At 38.2% G+C, this 18,097-nt stretch overlaps 1 protein-coding gene across 2 annotated transcripts in view; it reads left to right on the top strand.

The window, feature by feature from the left end:
• Positions 1 to 18,097, top strand: part of ANO2 (anoctamin 2) — a 192,552-nt gene that overhangs the window by 94,509 nt on the left and 79,946 nt on the right. The gene's annotated exons all lie outside the window — the stretch shown is intronic.

The raw sequence follows: 18,097 nt of genomic DNA, 5'->3' as shown, positions 1-18,097 counted from the left end.
ATAATCACCACAGGAATTCTTATAGCAATGACCTAGAATTTCAGAACTTTAAGAAAAGAGCTTTTACTATAGTGGTTTCATTTGCATAGGTACCATTGGCATCTTTAATCATGTCACAGTTACAGTTGTGAAGTTTTGATAGCATTTCCAGTATAAATGGGAAAATAATAATTGGTATATCATTTTTACATTGACGTGTGTTTAGGCTTTCTATGGCTATTTCAAACCTAAGAGTAAACATTTTTTTCTCAGTCTCCTCTTGTAAAATTGATTGAGGTCTATTTCCTAAGCACTCATAAGTCCCTGTAGACCTGATCCATTAGGCTTGGTTAACTGTTGCTTATTCCCTGCATGCCACATGCGCAAGCAAAGCCAAAGCGTTCCGAAACCATGCCCAGTTTCCAGGTAAAAGGAAAAAGTTTAATTTGTTTAATCATTGAGTATCTGAAGTGGAGAATACTCCATATTTCAGGTTTAGTCCAACAAATTTAGCTCTGCAGATTATTAAAGAACTTAATTATCCCTTTTGTTCTGCTGATCACTGTCAAGATTGTGAACCGTTTCCAGTGAATCTTTCGCTCTCGGTGAGGCTGCATTTCACCTGTTGAGCCCAACCAAACTCCACAGAAGACAACGGGAAGATTCTCAATTACTTTAATAGGCTTTGGATCTTGCCCAATATGAGCAGGGGGTCTCACACAGCAGTATGGAGAGGTCTTCCCTTACATGTTAAACAGGCCTTTCAAGTGAGGATCAAAGACTGTAAAGGATGGATAAAGCAGCTGCTGCTGTTCAGCTTGTTCTGACTTAAAGTAAGTGAAATCTGGAAACAAGTCAGCAATTGGTGCTGTAGAATATTTGACTTTTGTAGTCACGAGGCAGAGTTAGATCATTATCTTGCTTAAATGAGACACAGAAATCACAGCATTCAAACAGAAATTAATTTAAGGTAAAAGAAAGCAATGAAAGTGTTAAGAGTGTAGGTGGAAACTAATAACAATGTAAAGATCCAGCACTACAAAAACGGGAAGGTCTCCTTTCAGACATCAGGAAGGCAAAGGCTTTCCTGGAATACTTTTTCTCCAGTTACTTTTTGCGCCAATGTGGATGGAAAAATAGCACTCTGAAAGAAAATATTTACGGCAAATTTTTGCAGCATCTATATGCAGATTTTCTCCAATGTCCTTAAAGGAGACAAAATCCTATTCTAGAAATTGATGTAGGCATTTTGAACTCCAAACCTCCTGATTTTTAGTAATATTTAATTCTGAACCAATTTTTAAAAAAATATATATATTAGTTCATTATGTCATTGAAGTATTTTCTGGAAAAGTTTCTCAGAGTCATCTCAATCTCTTTTCTAAACTTCATTAAAAATTAAAGTACTGTGATATTTGCCATCAAACAGTTACTGATAGGGAGCAAACAGCTATTCATATGTCAGAATTTTTCATTTGGATTGATTAAGGTAAAATTCTAATGAATGCATTCATCCTGCAACTTACTAACTACCACGTCTCCCCAGATTACTGAAATATATTCCAAACTTCAAAGCAGTTTTCCATCAGTCAACGTTTTGCTTACTAAATATGTTGCAATCACTTTTTTGATCTACCTCAAATTCTTTCCAGCAAACAGCACATTCGTCTGGGTTTGGAAGATGTGTTGCTCAGTGGTTTGTACCTCAATGTCTTATGATATTATAAGGGCAAGAAACGTTTCTGTGAGACCTACTGAAGAGGAAAAAGGCCAGTTCTTTAAATGAACTGTTCTCTTCAACTTAGCTGTGGAAATGTAGTTACATTTTGCTTTGGAAGATCCTGAAAGTTAGACATTAAAAGTGAAGAGTATTTAAGACTGTAATAGTTCATCTGCCTATTTTTTAGAGGTTTTAATGTTTTCTTTTTCCTCCTTCAGATGGCTTTATGTTACACTCATTGCAAGACTATTAGCTCAGGAGCTTTTGCATGGCAGGTTAGTATTAAGGCACAGGTTTCTGTGAGGTCTCTGGCTCAGTACTTCTGTCTTGTTGGGTGGAAGCCAGGGTACAGGACTTTGTTGTTTTAATAGTGCAGATCTAGTGTCTGGACAGGCATCAAAGTAGAGGTCTCTCTGTAGTTAAAGATTCAGTCCTCTTAATTTCTTGGTTTTGTATGAATACACAGATGCCTGTGAGGTCTCAGTCTCATCATACCTTGGTTGACAGTCTAATGTCATGGCGTAAGTCTCTGTGAAGTTCTTGCCTGAATATTTTTAGCTAAGTAGTGTAATTTAAAGGCATATCTTTTGAGTGTAGCTGGTCAACAACTGTAGTGTGTTGTGCAGATATCAAAGGACAGGCTCTGGCACCGCTGCCTAAAACATTTCATTACTTACCTAAAATGAAGTCTAAAGTCTCCAGTTCAGCAGCTGTGGCTTGTTGGGATAGAAATGATGCCAGAGCTGTGGCTATTGTGAGAATACTGATTTAGAGCTTACGTAAAGGCATATATTTCTATAAAATTACTGGCTCCTTTCCAGTATGTTAATTCCTCTGTTCCGGTGAGGATGTGACTAGTTTTATGGCAAGAAACTGAGCTTTTATGTGAAAAGCTTTGTGTACAGTGCTGGTTTTTTCCTTGCCTTATTTCAACAAGGAGTCCCTGTGAAGCTAATTGGCTTATTTTTGCAACGAAGGGATAGGGGTTTAGTTATGGGCTGGTTTTGTGATTGCAGAAGAAAATCAACACTGCTTACATACTCCCTTAAATGATAACTTGGGAATACCCGTTAAGAGGAAACCTACTTCAACATGCACTTTTCCCTGTCTACTGTTGAAGTCATTAACTTTAATGAGTATGGAAGATGCCCAACACCTGTCAGGGCCAGTAAACATATGAGTCACTTTACCCAAGCAAAAAATTCCAAATCATCTTGATGAGACTGGCAACAGAAAGTATTACAGATCTAATGTATTTCTTGCCCAGTGGGGTTTCTGTTATACAATATGCCTTCATGCAAATACTACTTACGGTAGTTGCGCTACTGTAATCAGCAAAGAACAAAATTTAAGCCTACACCACCCTGCGTGGTTCAGGCTGTTTTAATAAATATTTTATTGGTTATGTTGAAAATGGGAAAGGAACTAAGAGGGCTCAGAGAACTTCACAAAAGATTGGTGTGAAGTTACTCATACAATGACACCTGAAGGTTCTACTATTTCGGAAGAGAATTAGTTTAAAGCTAAAGGAGTTGAAACATTTACAGGAAATGCCTCAGGTTAAGTAGTAAATGCATAAACAAACAGTCTTTATGAATTATGACATTAATTTAAAAAAAAGACAAGGATTTTTTTTTAATTTTTTAAAAAAATCTAAGGGACTCATCCTGGAAACCTGCAGTGAACTGGCTTATGATCAACAGCACTATCTGAATCTTTACAGTCACATAAATAAAGGTTTGCACAATATACAGATTCTTGATTCACGTGAAAAGGCTCTGTCTTTGCAGCAGGCATGAAGGCTTATGTATGTCTGCCTGAATGCATGTGTCTGATAATACATTCATGCAAATATGACAGATGCAATTTTTGTAATAAAACAATCCGTAATTCTTGTTGTTCTCATTTAATATTAATAATCTTATTAATACAACATTGAAGATGTGGATAGAAATATTTAACAAACAGGGTAAAGTTACTGTATCTGCAGAATGTTAGCTAAAAAAGGTGTTGGATATTTTTAATCTTCTGAAAAGTTGTTCCTCCCTCTGTGTAATAGTAATGTTCTCAATAGAAATACGCACAGATCAGGAAATGAAAATTGGTCTTGTGCCCAAAAACATGCAGATGGGGTTAGATCCAACTCTCACTGGAGTTGATGGAAAGAAAGCCTTCCAGTCATTTCTGGGAGAGATGGATCAGGCCCTGACTCCCTTTCATTAAATGTCCAGCTGATCTGTCAAACATGATGCAACATCGTATATATTCTTATCTTTCCTATTTGGCAGGAAACAGAGTAACTCATTCTACATATTTCTCAAGGAAAATTTTCTTTATAGAAAAAAAGAGCTTGTCTCCTGGCTCATGTCCTTCCTTGGAGCAAACCCTGGGAATAATAGAATCTGGCATTCTATCTTGCCTTTAATTCATTTTAAATATGAAAGTGGCAGAATAAGTTATTTAAATTGTTAATTCAGCTGGTAATTGAAACAAAAGAAATATTTGCGAAGCATTGTTTTGGTTAAAAACCAAATTAAAGCAAGCTGGTTTGAAGAGGAAGGTCTCTGATGAAAGGATGATACAGGCAAATATAAAGTAGAATTGTACATTGCTGATGAATACTGTATATTTTTAAAAATTTCAACATTTTGAAACATGAAATAGTAATTCTTGCTACTAGTTGGTTCCTTACCCAGTTTTGTATAAGCAAATTTCCCACAGGGCCTAAGAAACACTGTAGGTTTTAGAGTCCACCTCTTTATTAAGCAAGTCTTTGATAAGATTAACTAAAGAAAAAATACACTTTTTATATATTAGCTGTAAGTCTGTAGAAGAAACCAAGACAGTTGGTCAAAAATGCTAATTTGATTAATCAGAACTGTAGAACTGTGAGTAAACCCAGAGTTTCTAAAGCACTAATACTGATAAAATATTTTTTTAGCATTTATTGGACCTTATTATTAATGTGATAAAAACATCACTTTTGATCCACTGTCTTAAATTGGCCCATGTCTTTCCAGCCTCTTTCGTTGTTTTACTTTAATGAATAAATTTTCCAAGCATATGGGATAGTAAAAGGAATACATAATAAATGATATATTTTTCCTTTTCAACTTATTTCTTGTATCACTAACTTGAAAATGAAAATATGGGGAATGAGTGAAGAAGAATGAGGACACTTATGATGACAATCTTAGAGAGAAATCTCATTCTCTTTGTACCAATATTTGTTTGGCTAATTGGATCAAGTCACATTTGAAGGGTAAATGTTATAAATCTGATTATTTTAATATTTGAGTTCTGGGTTGTACTGTTTTTATACCAGAGTATTCACAAGCAGTATTTGTATCAAAAAGATATGTTGACTTGGTCTTTCAGTGTATTCTTATTTAGATGTATGGGTTCTTTCACTATAGGGTGTATGATGTGTTTTCAAACTGCATCTCTACTGTTGTCTTGGAGTTTGGTTATCTTTGAGTTGTGTAAAAAATGCAGCTAAAAGTGTCCCACTTGCTCCTTGTCTCTGAAAATAGGTGGCATTTTCTCATTTGTATCAAATAAATGAACCCAATGTTTAGCCACGGTTCTGTGCTCCAATATTTAGCATTCTATTCCAGTCAGCCTTCAGGAGGAGGTAGGTCTTCCAATACTCTTGATATGAAGAGAGAAAATGCTTAGAAATACACTATCATAGAATAATTCAAATTGGAAAGGTCCTCAGGATTTTCTCTAGTCCAAACTCCCGCCCAAAAGACTGTCAGCTATGATACCAAACCATGTTGCTCACGGTATTTTTCAGTCGGGTCTTAAAAACCTCCAAGGATGGAAATGGTAAAACCTTTCTGGACACTGCCTGACTTTCGTCGTGGTGTAACAGCTTCTCATCACATCCAGCCTGAACATCTCTTGTTTCAACTTATGCCAGTTGTCTCTCATCCTCACAGCATGCACCACTGTGAACAGCCTGGCTCTGTCTTCTTGATGACCTCCTTAATAAAGCTAAGCAAGCCTTGTTCCTCAGCCTCTCTTCACTGGACAAGTGCTCCGGGGCCCTGTGCTGGACTCCCATGAGTTGAGTGATTTATTTTTTCTACTGAAGGGCCCTCAACTGGGCACAGTGTCTCAGAGGCAGGCCAATGAGTGCTGAGAAGCAATGGTAATCATTAACCTGGATCCACTGGTTAAGCACTGGTTAATACAGCCCAGGGTGCTGTTGGCCTTTGGTACCAGGGCACACTCCTGGCTTATGTTCGGCTTGCTGTCTGCGCAGACACCAAAGGGCCTCTTCAGTAGTGTGTACTACTGCGAGGAGTTTTCCGTTTCAGAGACAAGTCTTCACATGTCTCCTTGTTGAAGTTGATGAGGTTTGTATAGACATGTTCCTTCATCCTGTCTAGGCACCTCTGATTGGCAGCCGTGTACTTGAGCATATTAACTGATCTCTCCCCAGTCTGACGTCATCTGCAAACCTGATGAGCTCTCCTCCTCCAGATCCTTCCTTAAAGGCGTTAAAAAGGGTGGTCCTAGCATAGACCCCAGCAGTACTCCAGCTGTTAAACATCTCCAGGTAGAGTATCACTCATTAGATAATACCCTCTGAACCAGTCCTTTGAACTTGTATTTTGCTGAAGTCAAGGCAAATGGCACTGACAAATCTCCTCTCTTCCACAAGTCTAGTTATTTTCTCACAGAAAGCCATCAGATTCTGTGGCATTATTCACCTTCGGTAAATCCGTAATGACTGTTGGCAGTCACCTACTTCTTTATGTGCTCAGAAATGGGTTTCCAAGAGACCAAAGTGGGGCTGACGCCTTGATTATCCTTTTGTCCTTTTTGTGAAGATGGATACAAAACTGTTCTTTCTGTGGTTGTCAGAGCCCTTCCCTGATCTCAGCATCCTTCCAGAGGTGATAGAAATCAGCCTTGCAATAACATCAGCCTGCTCCTCCAGCTTCCATTCCACTTTTGCAAAGTTACAGGTAAACGAAATCACTCCTTATCTTTTTTAAAGGAATAAATCATCATTTTTCTGTCTAGACATCAAAATGGTGCTTATCTAGGAATACCGGATGCTTTTTTGTGCAGCTGTTGGAGGATGAACAGTGCAAATAAGAGCCAGGATTTTAAGAAAAAGGTATCTTACGCTTGTGATGCTCTTTCTGCCAAAATAAAAATTGGTGGTCTTTTTCAGAAGAAAGCTTTGAACCCAGAAACAAGAGAAAGCAGGGCTGCTGTTTGTTGGTCTTATTTGTGTTACTTACTAAGATTTTGGCTCAAGGAAGCATTCTTTCTAGGGCAGTACTACAGATTGCATTGTTTAATCATATAACCGAGACTTAAGCGTATGATTAAAGTTAAGCACATGCCTTCGCGTCCTGAACACAGATACAATTAAATGCTTTTTTGAATTGAGTTCTAAGCTTCTTATTGATGACATTAAAGATGATGCAGGTCTCTTTGCTATTAAACTGAATGGGAAGACTCATTCCTGCAGGTCCTATTCATCAGTACTTGAAATTAATAGGAGTTCTGCCCGATAATAAAGTATTAGTCCTTAAGTCTGCAGTTACTGCAGATTACTTACTATCACTTTGTACCCAGTCAAAGAGTGTAATAACAGGTTCGAGGGTTACAGTAAAATCTCAAGTTGAAGAATAAATTTCCCAAAGTCTTCTGGGTTTTAATTTAATGCAGATACTTAAACTTAAGAAAAACTAGAGTGTTTTCCCTTTCTTGTGTGCTGGTGACAAACTCCTGTATCTTGGAGTATATTTTTTTACCTTCTGTTGAGCATATTTATAGGGCAAATTTCATTCTATTAATCTCCAAGGTCAAAACAGAAGCCCAGATTTGGGACAAAATTTACACAAATTGGCTGTGGAAACAACAGTCAGTTAAGCTAGTTGCCAAGAATTTTTTATTTGATGCATACTGCAATGCTGTCTGCAAATCTAAAGAAACAAACTGCATTTACATTATATTCCTTTGGGCATCCATCCTATGAAGATTGAAATTCCACATACTCCAAGCTTAAAGAGCTGAAGAAGTCAGGTTGAACTGCTCGACTTCTGCAGCTATTACCATGTTTAATTGAAAAACCCCTCTCTGCTGCTCGGCTGATTTTCATGATACACTTAATTTAGGGATAAGATGGCATTATGTTTGAAAGCTCCTTCACACCATGGTATTTCACGTAATAGATAAACTTGATTTCTTACCAGGTTAGTCAAGTCAAGTTTTTCTCCTGTTGATATTATCTGGGTATTGTACAACTGAATTTAGTGAGAGTAGGCTTTTAGTGACTAATACACAATGCCAGATTCACTGTTTCTTTCAATATCTATTGGTCACGTATTGAGAATGTAAAGCTTGCTTGCATGCATAGACTACTACAACTTCTAATGACACACTTCAACTCTAGCTTCAGAGACTGGTGCATAGCTAATGATATAAATAAAGGTGGACTATTACCTTTTTAAACAGTGAATAGAAACCTCTAGTGAATATTCTCTTCTGTTAAGGAGTGCACTGAAAGATTATGGAGTGGTATGTATGTGCCTTTACCTATTGCTTTGTAGGTAACTATAATTATTCAAAATTCAACCCTCCACGTGGTTTTCTTCTTTCTTAAAGTTCCATGAATTCAAACCTGAAAATCAAAGTAGGATGCTACAAAGCTTTTACAACTGTTTAACGTCAGAGTACAATAACAGTTTTAAAATTTATTTCTATCCTTAGCCCTATTGCCAAATTTAGCTAAAATCCTATGATTAAAATCAGTCTGATGTTTAAAATGGGCAGTTTGCTGGCATGGCAGTCTGTGTAATCCCTTCCCCTACAAAGCCCTCTTTCCTAAACAACAGTGAAGATCATCCTGGTGGTTTTAAAATGGGATGGTTCTTTGAAAATCTTCCCTAACCCATAGACACCAGTTGCCATCATTTCTTGCATAACAAAGTACAGCGGCTTAGAGAAAGCACAGATAACAGCAGACCAAGTGTTACACTCTGTTCTGCTTCTTTTGGACCTGATTTTCGTGTTCTGTGCTTGATTTTCTTACTGACATTAATTGTCTGGAAAATAGTTTGGACCTCATTCCTTGAAACAACTTAAATACCATTTTGAAAGTGTTGATATTTGTCTCTCACATTTCAAATAGATATTTAAAAATTAACCTAGTGTAATATTCGAAAATATTTAATATCTCAGACTGCTTTGTTTTACAAATGCTGTATCAATAATACAGCTTCAGTTCTGTCTTCCTGCCAAATGCATTACAAAAAACATCCTTCAGTCAGGTGACTCTCCCCCGGAATTCTGGCCCATGCATTGCATCTCTTTCCTCCTCTACTGTCACTCCCACACTGCTTGGTTTCAGCCTTTCCTTCCTTCCTTCATAGCAATTCCTGTTTTCTGCAGCTGCTGTCATGGTATCTTCTAGTTTTATTCCCCTCCTTTCCCAGATTCTTTTCTTTTACTCCACCTCCAAAGATACGTCTTTATTTGTCCTTCCTCATTTTGCATTTTGTAGTTTCACACTGCTACCTATATTTTTTGTCTGTTTTACCATAGTGCCTTTACCCACAGTACAGCAAGGTGCAGTGGCTATGCGGTGAAGGAGGAAGAGATCCCATCCTTAATTACCGGGCAATCACTGACTACCAGTTCTCAGTTCAGAGACAGCTCGCTGAAAGCTTACACTTTAAAGCTGAAATATGCAGACTCAGTTGTCAGCTCTCATTAACTGAATGTTAACACAACCTAAAATCAAAAGTAGAGAATCTTCACAAAAGAGGCAAGATCTTTCACTGTGAGCTGTTGGTTTTAAATCAAGAGAAAGAACTGAGTGCTCCTGGGTGGTGTGGGTTAGGCAGACCTGTGACTGCTTTCATTTCTGGTAGGATCTAGTTTGATTCCTCTGCAGACTAGCTGTGGGCTATGTACAGGGGGGGGCTAGCACGTCCCTTGCCTTCTCTAAAGCTAAGTATGGTGATAATGGTAAAATTATCCTAAAATTCTCATAGAGGAAATCCAGCCTACCCGTAAGTTCCCTAGAAGGGCTCAGTTAACTGGCTCTTAATGCTTTTAGGTGTAATTTTACCAAGGCCAGTGATCTAATGAAACTCTGAGGAAGAATTTAATCCAGTTTCTCTGATTCACAATGCAATATACTGTTGAAGTTTCAGGTTTGAGATGTTCCCAAACACACTGTGTAAGTAAAGAGCCTTTTGCTACTTGAATTTGTTGTGAAGCAAATACTCATCGTTACTGTTATTTTGCTTGTTGTCCTTGTGTATGCAACTTATACTTAGGTAGATCAACAGGGAGATTTTACAAGGCCCTTTGGGACAGTGGATTTGGGACAATCATAAGGTACTACCTTACGCATCCTTCCACATGACTGCTAACACAGAAAACCTGTGCTTTTATTTACTGTAAATTATTATTTAAAATAGCTTATTGTGTTTAGTTATGCTTGTCTAATGGATATCTTCCAAACACTATGTAAACCATCCTTTATATGGAAAAGACTCTCTTTCTTGACAAAACTGATGCTGAATAACAAGAAAATTAAAATTAATGTGATCTTCTTGGGCATTATTTAAAGGGGAAAGACTATCAAATAGAGACATGAGGAATGAGTGTTCTTAATTTGCAGATAAAGCAAACAAGAGTTTCAAAGAACTCTTCTTTCCATAAACACTGAACATAAAAATATTGATTTAATTTTTCGTTTCACTGGTTCCATTGTCAACTAACTGGTACATACAAAGCAAAGTGGACTATGTTTGTGGAAGTGTCCTTACATCCTTGTGAGTCATAGCACCAGGCATTATAAAGCAAACCAGCAAAACTGTAGATAAAAGACTGTTTCAGATTTCTTGAAATGGTCTGCTATTTTGCAAACTATACTGACAGCAAATAAGCCTTATCCCATAAATAAAAAATGGTCTGTAAATAAAGTTTTTTAGTGCACTAAGGTAATCTTTGAGAAAAGAAAGGTGTCAGTTAGTGAAGTATGTTGGATTGAAGAGCTTTGGAAGTTGAACATGGAAGAAGCTTAATATTTCAAAGTTTTAAAAATTATTGTGACTTTGCATCCAAAGCATGCATAAAAAAATAAATAGGAAAGTACTCCAGACATAATTAGCCCTAATCACTTCAAAAAACACATCAGATATTAGAAGACAGCACACAGTGATTAAGAAAGATTTTTTGTAGCTGTAAAGTTGAAATAAAAAGCTGTAAAAAGGAATTCTTAATTAGGCTTTTAAAAAGGAAGTTAAAAATACTTGAAAGGTCTTTAAATGTAATGATAACACCACCCCATGCCACTCCCTCCAAACTAACTAATACATCTATGCAGTCAAAAAGATTTTAGTTGCCAAAGATAATACTTTTTCTATAGGATGATAACGATTTTATCACAAGAGACAAAGGCAGGAATCTAATTAGAAAAAAGGAATGGGAGGATATCAGCTGTATAATCTGTATTTAGATTTGTGCCAGTGCAGGCTAGGGGATGACTGACTGGAAAACAGCTTTGCTAAAAAAGGATTTAGGTGCTCTGGTGAACAAGTGGAACACGAGCCAGCAACATGCCCTTGCAGCAAAGGCTCACAGCCTCCTAGGATGTGTTACAAAGTGTGCTGCCAGCAGATAGAGACAGGGCATCCTTCCTCTCTCTTCATTCCTGGTGCACAGGAATACTGGAGTGCTGTTCCCAATTCTACACCTCCATGTACAAGAGAAACACGTGCATGCTGCAGTGAGTGCAGTGAAGAGTCACTAAGTTGATTAATGTATTGGAGCATTGAAAGGCTGAGAGCTGAAATTGTTGAACCTCAGGAAGAGCAGGCTCAGTAGGATCTTATCAATGTGTTCAACTACCTGAATGGGAGGGATTAAAGATGATGGAACTGGGCTCGTATCATGGATGTCCAGTAGAAGGACAAGAGGTAGCAGGCACCAACTGAAGCACAGGAAGTTCCAATTTAAATGTAATAAAAACTCTCTTAACTGTCAGTGGTCAAACAGGAACAAGGTGCTGAGATAGTTTGTGGAGTCTCCATCCCTGGAGATAATTAAAGCCTAACTGGACAAAGGCCTGAGAAACCTGCTCTTACCGACCCCGATTCAAGCATTGGTATTATAAGAACATATAAAATACCTATAAGCATAAAGTATCGAACTAAGATGCTATCCAGAGGTCCCTTCCAACTGCAGCTGTTGTGCAAATCTGTGAAATGCAGGACAGAAATGATCCAGGCCAGTGCAGACAGATCGGTTTGACCACAACAAGTACCTTTTGAAAGAAAATGTAATTGGAGCTTTACTAGAAGTACTTGAGGAATGGGTCAAAATGTCATACGGGTTTACTAAAGGCAGATTAACAGCCCTGCCATCCAAACTGGTGTCTCTTTAGTGATATAATTGATTTTCTAAGGAAGGGAAACAGTGTACTTCAGTAAACCCACACAGTGTTGTGCCACAAGGGTAGTATCACATATTTAACAGGTTATAAGTCAATATATTTCACTGGAAGTGACTGGAAAATGGTTAATAAAATTTTAATTAAAGAACAGAAACCTGATTTTAAAATGGTTGATTTGGCAATAAAGTTACAGTGCCTTCTCGCCACTGCCGTTTGCTGCTTTGTGCCTCATTCTTTTCTGCTGTTCTTCATGTGATGATTTTCCATACTCCTTTTGTTAATTAACCAAACGTAGAGCACAGTGTGATGTAAGGAGGGCAGCTGCTTACCCAGTCCAAGGAGAGAGAAAGGCAGCTCTCTGTGTGTACCTGGCAAAGAGGGAGTCCTGCACGCTCTGCATGCCTTCCTACACAGCCTTCGTTTCTGGCACAGGACAAGGAGTTCATTGCACATCATTATCGCTGCAGGGCAAGAGGAGATTTCTCATTGTTTTTAAAAGTGTACAGAACCGCCTGTGAAAGAGATGGGGCTAGAACTCAGGTCATGTTCATTTGGTTTTCTCTAATTTATTTCTGTGATTGCTTTTTCACTGTTTGTATTTCAGGTTGTATACCATAGGGCTTTCCCCCCTTTATCATTGTTGCTTGCTCCTTCTGATCCTAATATTTCTTCACCACCACAACCCCCCCCCCAGTCTCCTTTTACACACAAACCTGCAGCTGAGGTTTGCTGTGTGGCATGGCTTCTTTTGCTCTGTGCTTCATCTTTCCATGTGTTTAAGTGCATACTTGGTTCATCCAGGTGAAATGAGATAAAGTATCAGGCTACACAGTAGTGAAAAAAAGTGTCCTGCTGAATATTTCTGATTAACTTCAACATGCATCTTCCCTGCTCTGTGTGTTTAAAGGGACTTAAAGGTGCTATGGAGCTGGGAATAGCTTGCTTGAAGAAAGCTCATGTGGAGAATGTGGGAAATCAAGTGATCTGATAATTTTAAAATTTTTTGAGGGTCTAAAGCTTTAGAATGTAGGTAAGTCCTGTTCTTAACAGATTTTGTTTCCCAATGGATCTAAGAAACAAATCTAATTTATTGATAATTATTCCTACTCCAGGTTAGTTCAGTTACAGAAATAAGCACAGCATGGCTGGGTTCTGCCATTCTGTTCTTTAGGGTTTAGAAGGCTCACATATTAAAAAGCCAAGTTTTCATCTGTTCATTTATTCCAGTATAAAATTACTATTGATGAAAATGAGGCCCCTTTTCACCGAAGTGCCAAGCCAGGGAATATCACAGATGTTTAAGACCACTTTTTCTTGTTTGCTTTCTCCGTACGAAATTGGAAACCTAGAGCAGATTCACAGTGACAAAAACTGAAGCAGAAAACTGAAGTAAAGCAGAAATTTGGATAGGTTTTTTAACAGATTGTAGAAGAAAGCAAGCAGAAAATTGCTGTTTTGGCTAACTTCCAGAATGCTTAATATTGAATAAATAATAAAGGGCACATTTAAGCATAAATTAAAAACTGTATTTTTTTTTTACAGAATTGTATGTTCCTAGTTTTGTACTATGTGATAAGAGATAGTCTAAATGGATTTGCATCAAGCTGAAGCATTACCAGCCTGTGTAATTAAAGTGCAGAGTTAGAAGCAAGGCTAAAATCTAAGGAGAGAAAAGGATATCATGAAAGAATAAAAACTATCACAGGCTTTTGAGGAGAAAAGTAATTACAAACAACTTACACAACTTAATTGATACTAATTTAGGAAATATAAGGCCAAAAGCAATGTAGATTGAACTGTTCAGAACCTATAGCTGTGTCAGTAGTGAAAAGTGAACAAAACCTGCTCTAACATTCTCCACCCCATCTCCTAGTGCCAGCTTTTTTCTGTAAGGGAGAAAAAAACCCAAAACACTTGTAGGTGGTGTGGCAGAGGGGAAGACTGAACTGATAAAATAAAACCTTGTTCGCTGATTTTGTCAGCATTGCCTGCTGATGCAGGTCCTGATGCATTGTCGCAACAGCAGAATAATACATATATTTTGTCTTGACTAATAGTGCCAAACCAGAGCTTTGCCTAAGAGCTGTTTTGTTGTGAGACTCTCATGTTATACTCCACCTCTCCTCACACACTTTGTATTTTTTGGTAATGGGGTTCTAACGTAGTCACTAGGAATAAACGCTTCCTTTCTGTCTTGGATTTACTTTTTCATTGGTGAGTGCATGATGTGTTCCTTCATCCTTTCCCATTCTATGTGACTAATATCTGCCTTAAAAGCAGTTATGCATGCCTGAAATCTTATGCATGTACATAAACTCTTACTGAACCTGGTTTAGAAAGAGCTACATACTTGGTCTTGGTTCAGAAAGCACTGAAAGAGTGTTAGAACTTACTACAGTTTCTCTTGGATCTGGTAGAAAGATTGTAATTACAGACCTTTTGGGATGACTGCTTACGCGCTGCTCTTTAAAGTGTAAGAATTCAATACAAATTAAATAAAACCACTGACCTGCAGGGATATTCTGATATGAAGCAGTGCAGTTGATAGAGAAGATAAACATCACTGGTTGCAGAGATGAAAACACCCCCTGGACCTAAAAGGTTCTATATATGAAATACAGATTTTAGTATTAGTTTGGCTAAGCAGTGTTTAGAGTTTCTGCCATTTCCTTTGCTTTTGTGTAGAGTCAAAATTAACTAACCAGTGAAGCTAAAAGTAACACTTAACTGTCTTCAGAATTAAAGCACTAAATAATATCTGGGTATTGCATAATGTATACATTGACAAGCAAGCAAATACAAGTTGTAAGCAACAAAAAAAATTCAACCTACTCATATGAAATGTATGTGCATTTCTTCTAGATATTTCTTTCCCATTGTATTTTAGCCATTAGTTACAGGTGGCATTTCTAATGTTGGGTCTAGTAAATTTTTATTTCCAGTAGCTTACAGATGTATGAAACAGTAACTCTTCAGATGAGAATTTTCTGTCATGAATTTCTGACTAGATTTTGGAATTTCCAACCTCTGAATGTCCAAATTCTCAACTTCAGCATACTTTTTGATGTAATCCATTGGACAGAAGCATCAAAGCTGTTATGAGAAAACATCTCAGTCCTAAAAATGCATATGCTGAGTCTTTTCCTACTCCCTAATTCTTATAGGGCAGAAGTTCACCTTCATTCTATTTTCACTGTTGCTGCAACATGGGCTGGTACTGGTCTGTGTTTGCCATGTCTTTGAACAGTGTGGGACAATTTTTTTTTTTATTCCATAAAGTTTATAGGGGCTACAAAATAGAAAGAACTATTATAAAATGCAGTTCTAGTTTGTACACTGGTGAAAAATGAAGCTATCATTGCAATTCCAGTACAGCTACCTGCAGTTCCAAACATTTCAATAGTATTTTTAACATTTGACCAAGGTTTTTTTGTCCCTAAGACATTACCAACTATTAAGAGACATATCTGTTTCTTCTACTAGATCCTAGTGTGTCCACTCAGTACAAACAGGAGTCTTAGAACAATTTGTGTAGGTTTGAATTGTTAGAGCTGAACATTTCATTCTCTGGCAAATTTCAACAGCACTGATTGTATCTGCTCATTATTAATTACTGTCTTAAATGTCTAATTCAGATTCTTGTTTCTTGCTAGTGGGCAAATAAACACTTCGCTGAAATATTGTTTTCAAAAGCTGTGTCTCACAATGTTACAGTTTCAGTGTGGTACTGTAATTTAGGGCTAATATTTGTGTAATTATTAGGTGGTTTAAGGTCTTCTGATGGGCTTAGAAGCACATGTTAAACTCTTGTTCTGGTCTAATTCTGACCATCCTGCTGCCCCTCTCTAGAGTCAGTTATGACTGAGTTTGGGGGCAATCATCGCAGGAAATGGGATATGTGGTTAAATACAGTTCAAATGAATGTGCAGCTGCATTGCCTACAGTGTTAGCTGGACTGATGTGATTAGTCACTTGTATTTGTCTAAATATTTTGTGGAAGAACAGTTGTGACACCCTAGAAGAATTCCAAGGCAGAAAGGCCTTAGGTGGTCAAATTGTTAGTGGTACCCAGCTATTCTACCCGATATTCACATAAAGGTATGCCCAAAAGAGTACAAGGCATTAGCACAGCTCCTCATTTTGATGTTTCAGAGAGCCACGAGGACTGTGAGAAACTGCTGACTGTTGGCAAGGAGAGCTATCATCTTTCACGTCATGCCTAATGGCAAGACCATTTCCAATGAGAAACAGGTCAGCCAGCTGCATTCAGAAGTGTTTGGTAGGGAAAACGACCATTTTGAGTTTAGGAGAGTACTTTAAATCCCTGGATGGCTTTTGGTGAAAGTATAGGAGGTAGAGATTTCAGGCAAGCAAAATAAAAACCATCCAACCAGATGAAACTTAACCAAGGAACCCTGGCAAGCCTAGCCTGAAAATCTGGAGAGTCCCAAGTCTACAGCAAGCAAGTTTCTCCAGGTTTCCCATTTTTCTCTTGGAGTTTTGTACCAACACAGTGCCGTTCTGCATGCACTCAAGCTAAATGTGAAACAGTCCTTAAGAGTGGCCCAGTGCGATGATTTAGCAGTATGCAATGAAACTCACTAAGGATTATGCTCTATTTCAGCTGAAAAATAATTGGAGTTCATGCAGCATGCCAAAGCATTTCACTGCCAAGCCAGCCAAGTGCATTGGGCTGCAGTTTTATAAGGAAGAGAAACCTCGAGTCACTACCAGATGCACTGGCGGAGCCCAGGTACCCAGCAGAGGTGGCTGCTAAGAGATGAGCTGTTGTGGAGCACATTCTTCCTACAGACTAGGAGGGTCTGCATTTAGGCTGGGGATGGGAGGCGTAATGCTTACTGATCCACAAGCTTGAGGTATAACACTAAGCACAGCTGTTGGAATGCAGGCCAGAGGATAAATTAAATTCAATTCAGTTTAATTTTATATATGGCTGTGCTTTCAAAAGAGCTTAACAGTTGATAGCTCCCACTGAGAATGGTGAAAGATGCTGGGAGCTGAGCACTTTTGAAAATCTGGCCAGCTGCGCCTTCTCAAAAAGCACCTTTAAAGGTTTTTGGGTTTTTTTTGCAAGGACTGAAAGAAAAAGTTCTCAAAAACTTAGACCTGAGAGGCAGCAACTGGAGCAGGATCATTTTTGATCACTGGCCTTTCTTTTGTCTGGCCAGTGATTATGGCCCTGTGAGGTGAAGACATACACACATCACTGACAGGCTCCAGAGCCATTGAGGAAAGGTGGTTGGGATATTTCCAGGGATGAAGTATCAGCTCTCCTGTGCCCATAGGTAAGTGTAGTGTTCAAAGCTCACATGAACTACCTCAATGTAGCCCTTCCAGCCCTATTTCAGGGTTCTGTTATTTCCACTAAGACCATACAGGGAGGATAAACTATGGGGTTGAGTGCTCCTCTCTATAGAAACAAAAGGAGGGAGGAAGGCTGGCTATGTTGTTTCTCTGCCTTACATACCTCATAAACAAAAGAAAAAATTATTTCCTTTGAGAGACAACCTAGGGAGCACCATCTGAAGAGCTATTTGACTGTAGATAACACAGGGACCAAGCAGCAAGTATTAACACTCCACCTGACCCTGCAGAAATGTGAGGTCTAACATGAGATGCTGCCCAGCAGCACCAGCCCTGGTATATATTTTTTTTGTTTTCGTCTCTTGCTTTAAGAGTCTGGTAGACAGAAAGTGCAAGTGTTCAAAGTGAATAACTACTTTGGATTATCAGACAGGAGGCAGATATGAAGGAATGGCAAATAACTAACAGGGAACACCTAGGGCTTGATACCTTCCCTCCCTTCTCAAATTTGCACTAGGTGTTGTGTTCCAGATGGAGATTAGGAATTCATGAAGACTTGTACTATGTAGATGCACATCCTAGCTGCCATAACTGCAGTATTAAAATATCTTGGCTGTGACAAAGCTTCTTACTCCCTG

Source organism: Falco naumanni, chromosome 5 (genome assembly GCF_017639655.2).
Source record: "Falco naumanni isolate bFalNau1 chromosome 5, bFalNau1.pat, whole genome shotgun sequence".
In the NCBI taxonomy this organism is placed as follows: Eukaryota; Metazoa; Chordata; class Aves; order Falconiformes; family Falconidae; genus Falco; species Falco naumanni.
Note: the sequence above shows the minus strand (reverse complement) of the source record. Positions and strands in the feature narration are given on the sequence as shown.